Genomic DNA, 14,484 nt, shown 5'->3' with positions numbered 1-14,484 from the left:
TTTTTCAGGATCCCTCGTACCCAATGATGTCACCAAGTCGTGCGCAACTGGATGTTGTGAATGATCGCCCAACAGGGGCCGCTGCCCATTTTGTCATTTGAAAAACAAATAAACGTCTGAATACCAGACACCGCAGGAGATGCTAAACGATGACTGGATAGATCCACGGACGAATGAATCTGTTTTTGTTTGAAGTTATTTATATCAAGTTTTCTCACCAAATATGTCTTTAAGCATATTTGGTGTGTAGCCTATATTTCTTTATTAACTCATTTTTTGCGAGTATTTTTACATCAGGTATTGATGATCTTAGTATCCTAACAAAATATCAGGTCTCCAATTTGACACCATGCAGCCTGCAGAGAGATGCATTCTTATTTTTAATAAATACTCATAAGGCCATAGGATTCTGAATCCCTGTGGTTCTCCTGAGCACCACTAAAGCACTCTAGTCATGATGCAACTTGGCTCAGTGTACCAAGCGTTGAATATATATATATATATATATATATATATGCCAAAAAAAATTGAGAATACACGTTTTGTCTAAGCTCTATATGACCGTAAACTGAATCATTTTGAAGTATGTGAATTCAGATCCAGCAAATCTAAAGAGAAGTCACTATGCACTCTGATGTACTGGGAAGACTTTCTTTACTATTTTTAATCAATAAGCGATGAAAGTAAACATTCACCCGGATAGAAAATAATGAGTTGCAGCTCCACCTAAACAAGTTGTATCTCAGAATATCACAACAGTGAAATGCGATTGGGTAATCAATTTCTTACTTGAGTAACATTTTGAGTTGTATTATAGATCTAAGTAAAATTATTTCTGGGCAAATTTGGTAACAGTGAGTTATTGATCAAGGGGGAAATGAAGGAAGCACAAGCATGACATTTCTAAGTTCAATGAAAGATATTTAGATCAACAAACACGTTTTTTCTCAATTGTGTGTAAGGTCAGTGTTGGATGGTAAGGTCATTTTAGGACTTTAACCACTGAGTTAGACTTCATGAGCACATTGGAAGGCTACTGACAACGAAGACGGCCAGAGTTAAACTTCTGACATTAGTGACTCTGGATGTGGATACAGATGATATTTTATTAGATATTTGCACTTCATTATTACTTTTGAGCACCACTGAACCAACGCAGAAGGCTTCTCAGTCCAAAGCCAGCTGTATAAAACTATGCCGAGTCAAACTACAACTCTGTGTGTATGAACTCCTGCACAGTCACACTTAGTCAGTGGTGAATGTAGAATTGACCGTGTAATCCTTTAATTACATGCTTTCAACATGCTGTCATGTTGAATATTTCAACCAAGCCTGCAGTTCAGAAAACGTCAATAGCATGTTGGAAATCATTATAAATGCTTGCATAAACCTATAGACCACCTTGACTGTAGTTTTTTTTCCTTTGTGAGGAACAATGTTATACCCTAATATCTTAAAATACTGCTTTCTAATAGGGAAGTTTGTCAAGATATGTGAATATCAGTTATAACTTTAACACTAGAATAAGATTAAGGATGTTTAAAAAAGTGTTTAACGGATTTTTAACTCTAAAATTTAATGTCTCTCTCTTCTGTTAAACTCTGTTAAGAAGGAAGAATAATTCCAATTCGAGCCAACACTTTTTATTTGGTATTGATTTCTTTCTTTCTGCACTGCCTGAGGAAAATTATACGCAGAGAGTTTCTCAATGTAGACACTCTGACCTGTATGGCAACCCACCTTTTAACACGTGTCATATACTGTATGCCCACTCGCTCCTATTAGGCCAAGTGTGTAATGAAAGTGCAAAGCAACCAATTAAATACAGAGGAAACCATGTCAGTTGAATTCTAAAGGACAGCGTCTGAAAATCTTGTGAATCTGTGGAAACGTGTTTGGTGAATGTTGTGCCCTGATTCAGAACAATAAAAGCAGATGAAATGCAACATTTAAGGTGTCGTTTTCCCCCCTTATCAAATTAAGACTGTGATTGAAATAATCAGCCCTGATTTCTTTTGATACTCTCTTCCTGCATCCTGCACTTAAACCCTCGCTAGCAAACGCTTTCAAGGCTGGAAAACATTTCAGTAAGTATTCTGGTCAGTGCCTCATGTACTGAGGAAGAAGACGGGTTAACTATACATCCTGTGCAGTAGGTCAAAATAATGAGACTCATTAGCTTCTGTTATCTATTTACTCTTGATGCTGGTAATTAGATATCTTTCAAAGCTGTGCTGAACTTCTGAAGTGTGGAAGTTTCCTTACGTGTCATGCTGTATGAATAACCCAAATTAATACTTGATCAGGGCCCTGAGTCACATAGTGAGGTTAATGGCTTGGCAGTTATCTTTGGACTTAAATCTGGTTTTCTGAGATCACAGTGGTAATATTTGCTGCACAGCTATCCAGCTCCAGACTCCGTTTAAAACAAGGTCGTTTACAAATCAATTGGATTTTCTTAGAGCACATCAAAGTCGCTTCATAAATACATCTAGTTTCATTGGTTTCTCACAGAAAAAGTGTAGATACCCTTCTTCCTTCAGTCATTAAAACTTGAGGAAAAGAATCCCATCTGTCAATGTGCAGTGAGATAATAATAGCTGAAGGAGAACTATCATATCCTCAAGTGATGTCATGTCAAGGCAACATCAGAAGGAGCTGAATACTATATATTTAGAAATAAAAAAATTAATCTTGGATTGTGTTTTTTTTTTCTCCCACAGAGGTAGCTTACCAGACCTGCAGCTCACGTATCATCATAAAAGCGAGGCAGCTTTTCAATGTTGGACCAGATTCTGAAGTGTTACAGATGATCTTCGCAAGGCATACCGGTATGTGATTAAAGTAAATCTGTTTTGACTGAAGGGGATCAACAAGACACCCACCTCTATTACAGGAACACCATTACAAATTGAATTGAACATATGTAATACCCCCTCTTTGCTGTAGCAGTCGTCCAGGATCAAGACTGTTTGGCTCTGTGAAGTCAGGTAACACAAAAACAGTCAGATTAAGTTCAGCCTGCTTCCTGACACAAGATCTTGTTGTGTAAGTCTCCAGCGTGCAGCTAATGAGTCCAAAACTTTCCCTCGGTTATTCAACGCTAAGTGGTGCCTGCAGCCTTCTGTGTAATCCTCAGTGTGTTAGTACGGGGAAGTCAAAGGTGGCTCTAAAGAAGATATGCCCTCAAAAAAAAAAAATCACAGTATAATACAAGACAGAGCTTCAAACACACCACAGCTTAACCAGACAGATAAGCATTATGAGACAACTGACTGAACTTGTTGGAACAAAATCAAAGGATCTAAGAGCGGGAAATGGTTTTACACAGAGATAAAAATAAAAGGAACGAAGGAGTTAACTTTATGTATTATTGGATAACTGAATTTAAATTGCTTCAAATGATATCTCCGGAGAGTCTATTTAGTGTATTACTCTGATTTTCTCAAGTGATATCATCATATCTTTGCTCAATAATGGACCCAGTTCTGAATTGGACTAACACAAATTCCTCCAGCCGAGGTTTTTATCAGGTGTCAGGTTGACCTGGATATCAAAGCAGGATCTGATGTAACTAATGATCTGGTTCATGGTTGGCTCTGTTTTTGCTCTCCGCTAACTCAACAAATATCCCCCTTTATTAAAAAGCTAGTTGCTTCCTATGACAATCATTTGAGGGTGAGCAGATAACATCTGTATTGTGAAGATTTTTCACAGAAAGCAGCTATAATGGAGACTTACAGAAGTACACTATATCATCTTTTGTTTTTCCTATCTCCTTATAAGATGATGTATGTTAAACTGCCTCAGTAATGATGACTGGCACCAAGGAGGAGTTGGTGATGTTGTATGGCACAGTGAACAATAGGTTACAAACCTTTTGTCTTGGGACGCCAAGGAGGTTAGTGGTTAGTTTGCGCACCTCGTGTACAGAGGCTGTAGTCTTTAAAGCAGGCAGCTCGGGTTTGAATCCTGCATGCTATTCCCCACTCTCTCTGTCCCTGATTTCCAACTCTATCCACTGTCCTTTCCCAAGAATAAAGTCATAAAAAGCCCAAAGACAAATCTTTAAAAAAAAAAAAAAAAGGTTTTGTCTTGACCCCGAGTCAACATTGTGTATTTTATCTACAGCCTCCCAGACATGAAACTCCCAAATTGGTTTTGAAACCCCAACCAGGCCCTCAATAGACTTAGCTAGGCTGTGTATGTGCCTGAACATAAGCAAACTTAAAGATAATCTCCTGCACACTGTCTAACTTCCAAACAAACATTTATTGGCAACGTTTCAGCACTAGACCTTCATCAGGCAAAAAGTCAAAGAAGATTGCATCTGGGATTGATGAGCAACATTTTGAGGCTTCTGGTGAAACAGCAATAAAGGACCAAGACTTCCTTTTCCATGTGTTGCCTTTATTTACAGTCTGACTAACTTGAGTCAGAGTAACTTGAAAAGTGAGAATGGAATTGTTATTGACAGACGATATCTATTATGTCTAACATGTTTGCAGATATCAGCCTAAAAACTTAAATCAAAGCTAAATCATCAAAATGGCACAGTTCCCAGATTGCTTTTCTGCAGATTGCATTTTGCCCATTTTGATTTTCACTTGATTTGATTTCCTACTTACAGCCAATACTTGCCAAAATGCGGGCGGATGATTGTATATGTTCTACAAATGAAAACACTGCCAATAGCAATGGTCCGGTCCTGGGCCAGTGGATTCTGCATTTTTTTGCCAAATCTGTAAATAAAGATTATGTGTTCAGGAACCATACTGTACTGTAAGCCGTATAGACTGTGGTGAGCTGGGCATAGTGTGGCACAGCACCTTATGACTCTCTGCTACAGAGTAAGTCAAACAAAATCTCTGATAAGTTCAATAAAACTCACAAAAAGTATTGAGTGGATATCTAACACCTCTGTGATCATCGACACCTCAGACGGAGAAGTCAATAGTGGAACTTTATAAGACAAGACATCTGAGGGTGACAACAGGATGTGTTAGGGTAGAGCCCAGAACTGACAGCATGGAAGCCAGAAAACATAGCGACACACAAATAAATAAACAAATGGGGAAAGCAGGATGGCGAGATAACCCCGTCACCCAAAGTGACACAGGCCTGACAGGGGTCACAGCGGTGGGGAGTGAGTGACAGCACACACAGGGTGAGCTTGTGGACATGGTTGACTGGAAGTGTTTTTGTGTGCGCATGTGTGCGTATGTGTGTGAGTGTGGAAAGGGAGTTTGAAAGAATCAGGAAGCTAGATTCTGCTTCAGGGGCCAGCTTGTTTTCTTTGTCTTGCATATTAATTTCATGTAGAATGTTTCATGTAGGGAAGTTTCTGGACTCTTCTTAGCACATCAAATCTTAATCATTCAAAAGTCATAGTTGTGCATGATTTTTTTTCATTAAAGGTATAGATATATTGGAAGGGTGTTCAAGAGAAGGACAATATACAATAGTAGAACGCATTTCATTTCATTTCAAACCTTTATTTAAGCCTCGAAAATCATTGAGTTTTCCCTCATTTACAGTGATGTTGAGATACAAAGACAGGTCAGGATGATTCTCAGTGAAAACAATCGCACACCGTGGTAAAGTGGTTTGAGATGATTGCCTTAATTTGTCCAAGAGAAACAAGAGTGTCAATGTTGAGGCAGTGTTGTAAATTATTCCACATTTTTTTAAAGCAAAAAAGCTAAATGCGGATTTTCCAAGTTGAGGGAAAACTCATTTTAATAGGTGTATTTCAGGATCCTTTGAGCTGCAGTGCTTGGTGGGTGACCAGATGTAAATCAGTCGCAAAAGGGGGGATGAGGGACAGGGGCAATTTGCGTCACAGAGAGTAGATTCTTAAGCAGTATACTCGCAGCTAGTATCAAGATGGGTTTGTAAAAGGACTCACACAGTGGGTGATTTTACAGCAGACCCTGCAGCTGTTTATGAAATAACCCTATCGCAAAGCTGCACACTGCAGCTTTTAAATGGCTTTAGATGGGGCTGTGACATCAGATAAGACCATATCAATCCACTACAGTTGTCCTCGATGTGATATACACAGGTGATAAATCCATCTCTTTATTAAAGGTGCATTTGAGCATTTTGACATAAATGAGTCAATGCTCCACTTAGTGTGTGTCAACATAAACCACTGACTGTATATCTCATAAAACCTATCGTGCCTTTAAATGCACATAAAAAAATTAAAAAAACACCTGTGCATATTCCAAAAGTAGCATCCATGTGTGGAAATGTATATTAAAAGAAATCATATTTTTTCAGTGTGTTCAGTAATTTCCACTCGTGAATTTTATTGTGTCATTACAATCAGTATTCAAACTCTGAAAGCTGCTCTCATTTGGACTTTTGCGTTATTTCTTCCTTTTTTCTCCACACAAACAGTTACTTGGAGTCACGATGTACACACACAGCAGAGGAGAAATAGGATTTTTGCATTATTTATTTCCAAACTTCGTCTCTGTCTTTAGCCGTGTGTATGTTGCTTTGAGAATCCCATTATCTCTCAATAACCTGTGAGGCGCGTGTTTGTTTCTTCAGCTGGAGATCATGATTAGTGCGCTACTACCACATGCTACAGCTCACTTATCATCGCGCTCCCTCTTTCTCCTTCCATGCCTGTCGGCCTTCGTCCTCACACACCTCCATCACAGCCAGGTAGTGTCTGGGACCAGCAGTAATTGTGGTAGATTGAGCTGATCTTTCAGTCTCACGCCTGGCTAGAATGGCAGATGTGAGGATTTAAATATGTCATTCTTCCAGAGTGATGAAAGGAGAAATTATTTAATGAAGAAATGTTCCAGAAAGAGTTCCTAAGCAGAGCACTGCAGAAGAAATATCCTTACCGTACCAAGCTATTTTTGTTTAAAATTGCTATATGCTCAAATTGCTTTGTTTAAGATTTAAGAGAGGGATTGCTGTTTTCTACAGACATTATTTTAAATGGCCTTCCATCTTACAAAGTAATTTTAAATCATAAAGACATTTAGGTTTTATTGATAGTTTAAATAATCCTGTGTTCATTTTTAATCATCTACAGACCATCCTGACCCAACATCCAACTCTTTATCAAAGATCTTGTTTATCCCATTTAATATCTATATCTGATGAATTCCTCATTTTAGGTGATTTGAACAAACACGTATAACTTTTGTTCTCTTGTTCACTTTCACTCCAATGTTTTCAATATCTCTTTAGCCCCACACCATGAAACTGCTTAAAAGGCACTCCATAGTGCCTGGACAGTCCGGGTGTATAGAATGGTAATTTCCAAGGGATGCATTTGGAAACTGTGGAACTCTTATGTAGCCCATTAGTGTGAGACCTGGTTAAGGGCACTGTCAGGCTTTAATGCGTATGTGGTTGTGTGTCAGTATGTACATGTGAATGTTGTTTAATGTTTTGTTATTTGTCTATAGTTAATATCAGATCCTCCTTAATGTTTTGTCTGCTTGGTGATTGGACAGTTTTAGCAACATGTTGAGCCATGTCAGTGCTCTGATGGCCTAGTATTTATACGAAGGCTGTAGTCCTCCGGGCGAGCTGCTCAGGTTCAGGTCCTTCCCTCACTCTCACTCTCTCTCTCCCGGTTTCATACTCCACCCACGGCCTCATATTAATTAAAGGCAAAAGCCCAAAAATAACTATTTAAAAAAATGTAACACCATGTCCATCTGATAATATAGTGTATTGTTTACAGCATACTGGAATTGTAAGTGTTGCGGTTCATCACAGGGTTAGGACTGTTTTTTTTGTTTGTTGAGTAGATAGAGAACTTTTATCATGTTGCTCAGGCATCAGATGATATACTCGTTATAGCAGTGCTTTTATTTTCTTGTCCGTGATCACATTTATGTTTGTTAGTCAGCAGTTTTTTAAATCCAGGGTTCTGTGATTTGAATCACTTATTAGTAGGGCTGGGCAACGATTAAAAGTTTTAATCGTGTTAATCGCATCAGTTCCTGTGATTAATCACGATTAATCGCATTGTTATACGCAAAATCCAATAATGAATTCAAAAGTAGTGTATAGTGCACTTTTATTGTAAATGTACTTCTCAACTTAAACAATGTAATCAAAGCAAATAAATACAAAACTAAAGCTTATTGCCACTGCAAGGGCATAATGTCATCCTGTTTGTTATATATAAAAAAAAAAATGCCCAGAAAGGTTTTAGGCTAAGAGGTATAATGAAATGTCGGGACGCCATTTTTAAAGTGCGGGAGAGTGTGACAGGTCAATTGAGAACATTGATGTTTATTGTTTGGTTATCAGGGACCCCACAAACACATTTTTGTTGTACTTGTCATTTTGAAATTCTTTAGTTTATAATCTTTTTGAATTCATCTTGATGATAAGAAAATTCAACTTCGCAGTGGTTACAAATAACTTCGGCTCTGTCGACTGTGCCGTCTGGAAGAACTTTAAAATGAAAATGGTCATGTAAAAGTTCTGTACCCTTCTCAATGCTTGATTACCCGCCAATTATTTTCTGGATGTTTCCTCTTTCCTGTGAGCGCCGCAGCAGTTATGAGCAGCAGTAAGCAACATACTAGGCTCGCTCACGATGGAATTTTACAAAATAAAAGCCAGTGAGCAACAGACTTTTACAATAAGAAAATAAATAATAAAAACTGAGTTAATGCGAGATAAAATAATTGTCGGTGATAATTAATTAATGAGTTAACGCGAAAATAACGCGTTAACGTGCCCAGCCCTACTTATTATACCTATCCTCTATTACATTCAACTTTAAATGATTCAAAACTTAATTATTCTTAACAATGCCACATAATTTAATGTTTTATTTAAGTGCATTTCAGAGACCAGCTGCTTGAGCTAAATGAACTCAACCCTTTACAGTCCTAAGTGGCTCCGTGGTAATGTTTGAAGTTATATCAGAATAGTGTATCACCAGCATTATGTAAAAAGCTGGAGCTGCATGTGTTTAACCATCATTTGCAAATCATCAATATTGCATAGTTATCCAGAGAGGAAGTAAGACACACACACAGAGTCCTTCTCCAGTATCCCACTCTGCTCATCCTTCAGTCTATTAATCTAATTTGGAGTAATGGTAGGTGGCTGCAAAGCTTATTAAAAGTAAATTTATCTTCAAATGTGAATGCCACAACATGCAAATGTGTTGATCTTCCTCACTGACATCTTACTCTGCACTGGATGGAGCAGTTATGCCATATTCATTGCACGCTCTGATAAAAAATACTTCAACTGCGTTTTCAGGGATGGCTCATCAAAAAGGCAATGAGCCTGTTAAATATTTCTGCTTGGAATAATGTATGAAAGTGTGATCTGTTTTGGAACCAGAGCTGCTAGCATCACACTACTCTATGAGTTTTTGTTTTTTTTTAGTTGTTAAAATGGGATGGATGTGCAGGTGAGATGTGCCAATAAAATTAAAAGTATGAAAATCAGTCTGGATGACAAAAATTATATTTTCCATGTAATTTTAACCACCATCAAATACATTTAAAGTTGTTTTACATTTATAACCATTCCTTTTACTAAAGCATGTGTGCTATCTTCTTTCACTTGTCATTTCTATTTTCATTTACACGTTTAAACCAAATATGTGAAGGGTACCTTGGCTTCAGGTTATTGGTGCTGTCTCTTATGAGACGGCAGAACTACATGATCTTAGAGTGCCAGAGGTACCCATACATCATACCATCACACAATGAGAACTCTACTCTTACTCTTTGGATTTGACCATCCACATGCATTTCAAGTTCAAGAAGTGTAACGTATTGGTTTGGATTGGTGTGCATGGGCAGCACAACTTGGGGCTTGCTGGAGCTTGTGAACCTTTGCAAGGGACAAAGGAGAATGACACCACTCAGTTCCTTGCTGTTATAAAGCAGGAAGAGTATACAAGTTTGTACTAGTCCTACTAAAAAAACAAAAAGCTAAAAAAGAGTTGGCTTTATATGAGTGATACATCTACTTCCTGCCACATTAACTTTATAAATATCACAGTAAACACACAATGGATTGCTTCATTATTTGTGCTTCCCCTCTTTAAGAAATTAAGTTGAAGACACTAAGTAAAAGGTTTCAAACAAATAGTGTAAATAATTGAGAAAACAGAGTTACGCAGTCGTGAAAGAAAACAAATTTAACATGAGATGTAAAGTGCTTTCAGAGTGAGTGGCTGTTGCTGCACAAATGTGCGTCAGCAAGGGGCGGCAGGGCTCCTGGCTGTATCTGATCTTACCAAAAACGGCACACAACAGGCGGCTGTTTTTCACCCGTTCTAATCGAATCACTACTAAAAAGTTCTATAGCTGAAAATAGACGGAAAGGGTTGCCGTCATATGATTAATCTATGGATGGTCTTTTTCTAAGTTGTAGATTACTGAGGGAATCTGATCATTTATTTAACTCCTTAAAACCTACAATCAAACAATCACAGCCATTTCAAGCAGCAGTTCAGAAAAGAATCATGGTTTGCTCTGATTTGATTTGCATTTCTTATGCATCTATTTTTGTCACTTTTGCCTTTTACAGATGCAACTGAATACAGTGCAGCAGAGTCTTCCTGATGATGTATGCTTGTATCTCTGTACCACCTGATGGCTTGCCATTCGATCTGTCTTCAAATTTGGCCATCAGTTAACATGAGTCAAAATATTCAAACTCTTAAGTCACCTCTGAATCCTGGACAATTCAAATTTGACAGTAACAGAAAGGTCAACAACACAGCTGGACATTTTTTCCATATTGCCCAACTGTGCCATTTTAATAGGCAGGATTCCAAAAACCTGTTAGACTTTGACCTGACTTGCAATTTGCTCATGGCATCCTGTAAAATGACTTGAGACCTGCTTTGAAAAGTCCTAACTTGGGCTTTTTATTCAAGGCCTGTCTCCTCGATGGTGTTGCTTTCTTTTTTAAATAATTGCAGATACTAAAGCAAAAACATATCTATTTTTTAGTCTTTCCTTCTCTACCCACAATTTAGTCTATCCAATGAGAAAATACACAAGCAGACACCTTCACGCTTCTTTGACCTGTTGTTGCACATTTATTGTATGAAGAAGAAGGTGGACTTTAGGGAGGCATGCTATGGAATGCTGGATTGTGTTTTAGTAGAGAAGAGTTCGAGCAGCTATTTATGTCTGCCACCATGATTGATTTGCGAGTCTGTGCAACTGATCGGCTGAATGAGCAAAACATAGATCCAACGTCAAATGTCGGATCAGCAACAATCACCATGACAACAATAGTTAAAAAAAACAAAAATCCCAAAATATTTCACATGTAGGGGATAAGGATGGCTAAGGCCAGGTGAGCGGAACTGAAATGTTACTAGATAATGACCTCTTTGGACGGCCTCTAAGAGGGTCTGGTTTGACCAATTCCATGTTCATAAATGAACTTGCACACAATGGGAATAATAAATCATTTTTTCAACACATATGTTCTGGATTTTTCTCCGACTTTGCCTTATCCTGCTGACTTATTCAGGGTTTTCTTGCTTTTAGGGACTGCCTGGGGAGTCAATACAATTGCAGAAGAACTCCCAAGATACGAGGAAGCAGTAGCAGCAGGTAGTGATTCTCCCTTTTGACCTATTCCCTGGAGACAACAGAGGGGACATTTGTGTCTGCTCTGTCACTTTTGGTGAGGCTGTAGCTGGGAAACAATACTCACATTTTCTTTTGCTGTCACTCCTGAGAGGGATGCACCCATATCAATATCTAATAATGTTGTTTGAATTACACAAGGGTCTAATGACACCCCATTTAACTTGCCACAACTATTGTACTTCTGCTTTATCTTTGCTAATGAAGTTGTGCTCAATTTGGCAAGGCTGTCAGGTCCATCAGCTTTTGTCATTCCAACTGAATCTGGACCTTATTGTATCACTCTGATATAAGACAAAACCATATTCTCTTGGGGCTGATGATTACCGTAAAGCATAGCACTGTCAGGTTAATCTATGCCACCAACTTAAGTGTCTGCAGGATGAAGATACACTATATCTCTTCCATGTATAAAGACGCTGTAAAGGTCAGACTGCAAATATTTGATGTAAGGTCCAGACAAATGTGGTTTGCTGTGATTGAACTGTTGTCACAGCTCCTTAAGATGCCAACAGAGTTCTAAAGCTTGGAAGTCAAGGCAGACAAGTATTAATCAGAAGTGTAATATCGTTTCAACTGAGTCATCCTCTATGAAGGGAAGCATTTCATGATGAATTGAAGGGGCTCTAATGCAAAGAATGCAGAAAAAGAGATTATTTCTCAGACATTCAACATTTATCTTTTATCATAAAGCTCATACTAGACCAATTATTTTGGCAGTGGAAGGAAATGTCTTGAGAAGTTCAACAACTGTTTGCAAAAAGGGCTCTATTCAGTACTCTGTACCCTGTATTGGCTTGTAACCGGATGGTTACAGGATGAGGCTGGTGTTATTATGTTTATGTCAGCTAATCCCATTAAACACCGACCCTGATGTGAAACTCAGCCCAGATGATCGATTCCTTCCAAATAAATATACCTTTAAAACAGCTGACACTTCTAGTTGTCTGCTGATGTAGTTGTATTTTAATCAGATAGCCACAGTGTCCATATGCATCCTAATAATTTTGACCTTTCATCCAAGACTTAACAGCTCAACAGTGCACTTATCCAGGGAAATATTCAAAAGATATTTCAGGTTTTCTTACAACAGGGAGGTTGTTGGTCGTAAATAATATTTGTCAACTATTGGATGTATTGATTGCAATGAAATTGGGTACATTCAACCCCTTCCAATTCAGTTTGGCCCAAAAATGGCAAAATTCACATTTCAAAGACTCTGTTTTAGTGTTGCAAAATTCAACCAAATGAAACCTCATCTCAATGGAGAAACATGTGGCCGGGGGGTAAAATAGCTCATTGAAGTGTTTGAAAAGATTTTGCATTTTAAACAAAATTTTTGACACAAATATTCAAGTTAAATCAATCTATTGGCAATGCATATCATTATTTTCATTGGAATATGTTTATTGTTGTTGTTTTTGTTGTTTTGGTCTTTTCGTGGGATTTGTAGATAGTAAGAAAATAGTAACTATTACCGGCATTTATTACCAGCATAACCCAAGAAGAAAAGACCAATGTTGCAGAGTTCTGCTCATTAACTTATCAGAACAATAGAAAATCAATCATTTGCATATTCAAGGCTCTAGAGAGGATTAGTTGAAGATGATGCACTAAGAGGCTTTGAGCAGTTGAATGAGACGGGAATGTTATTCTACACACAGGAAGTCAAGAGGAGGAAGACCTTCAAAGGTGAACAGATGGGATCCTTCCACCTGCTCTACTTTGGCCCTTTGTTTTTTCCTGAATCACTATTGAGCTGCACAGAAAGTAAGTTGATTTCAGTAAAAGGGCCCTTCAACTACACATAATGGTGTGGTGATTGTGGTGTAGGCGGCTTCCTTTTTGTCCCTTGTTGCAGCAGCACACATAGTTTTATTTTTGCTCAAATAGCCATTCACATGCATCTTCATGAGATTGATGCTCTGACAGAGGCAGGATTTGTCCTCTTTTTTCTTCCATAATGCAGATTCTAAATAACACTGGAATCAATCTGTAGGCTCAAAGTGATGCCCAAAATGTATCATGTCTTAGTGTCTTGTTTACTCTTGGCTGACCTATTCCCTTGTCAACTTGATGCATTTTATTCCCACATGAAATAAAAGGTCAAATAACACATTCAGAATAAATCCTGTTTATCCATATGCCTACTATGTTTTTTCTTTGTTTTCAAACCTTAAAGATTTGTATTCTTCTCTTTAAATTATGTTTGATGTATTGAGGTGAATAAGGGCTTGGGGGTTTAAAATTTATAGGGCAGGACGTTTGATTCTCTGCAGTTCATGTGATTTAGCTTTCACACATATTAGCTTTGTGATGAGGTCCAGTGCTCAAAGTACAGAGGCTTCCATTCTTCCACCAAGGCCAAGCACTGCACCCACTGTGATTGAATCTCGTTCTGCTGTAAAAACTCTGATTGACTTCATAACAGTCACAGGAGAGTTGAGATAATAGTTTTTCGAAAACCACAATTTTAGTTCACTGTTTAGTGAGTGATTGAAATAGAGAAATTGCGTCATCAGAAATTGATCTTATTCTACTCCGTACTTAACTCACTTTAGCTACTTATAAAGAATACCTGACTTTATTATATGACCTTTCACCAAATGTGTTTTGTAACACGCCTGTCATGCCCTTGACATACAATTCACAGAGTTCCCTGTGCTCTTTACTTGTCTAACAGAGAGGAAAATTCTAGAAATAATGCTGTTGTGTGATTAGTCCGTGGCCCCATGCCACACTCTGCGTCCCTGGCCACATGTCCACACTGCCTGTCAGACACCCCATCACTGTCCTTCTGCCCTCAACCGGCCGCCTGCCTGCCTCAACACTGATGGAGCTGAGAAACAGCCAGGCT

The sequence above is a fragment of the Labrus bergylta genome, chromosome 12 (assembly GCF_963930695.1).
Source record: "Labrus bergylta chromosome 12, fLabBer1.1, whole genome shotgun sequence".
NCBI classification, from domain to species: domain Eukaryota; kingdom Metazoa; phylum Chordata; class Actinopteri; order Labriformes; family Labridae; genus Labrus; species Labrus bergylta.
Note: the sequence above shows the minus strand (reverse complement) of the source record.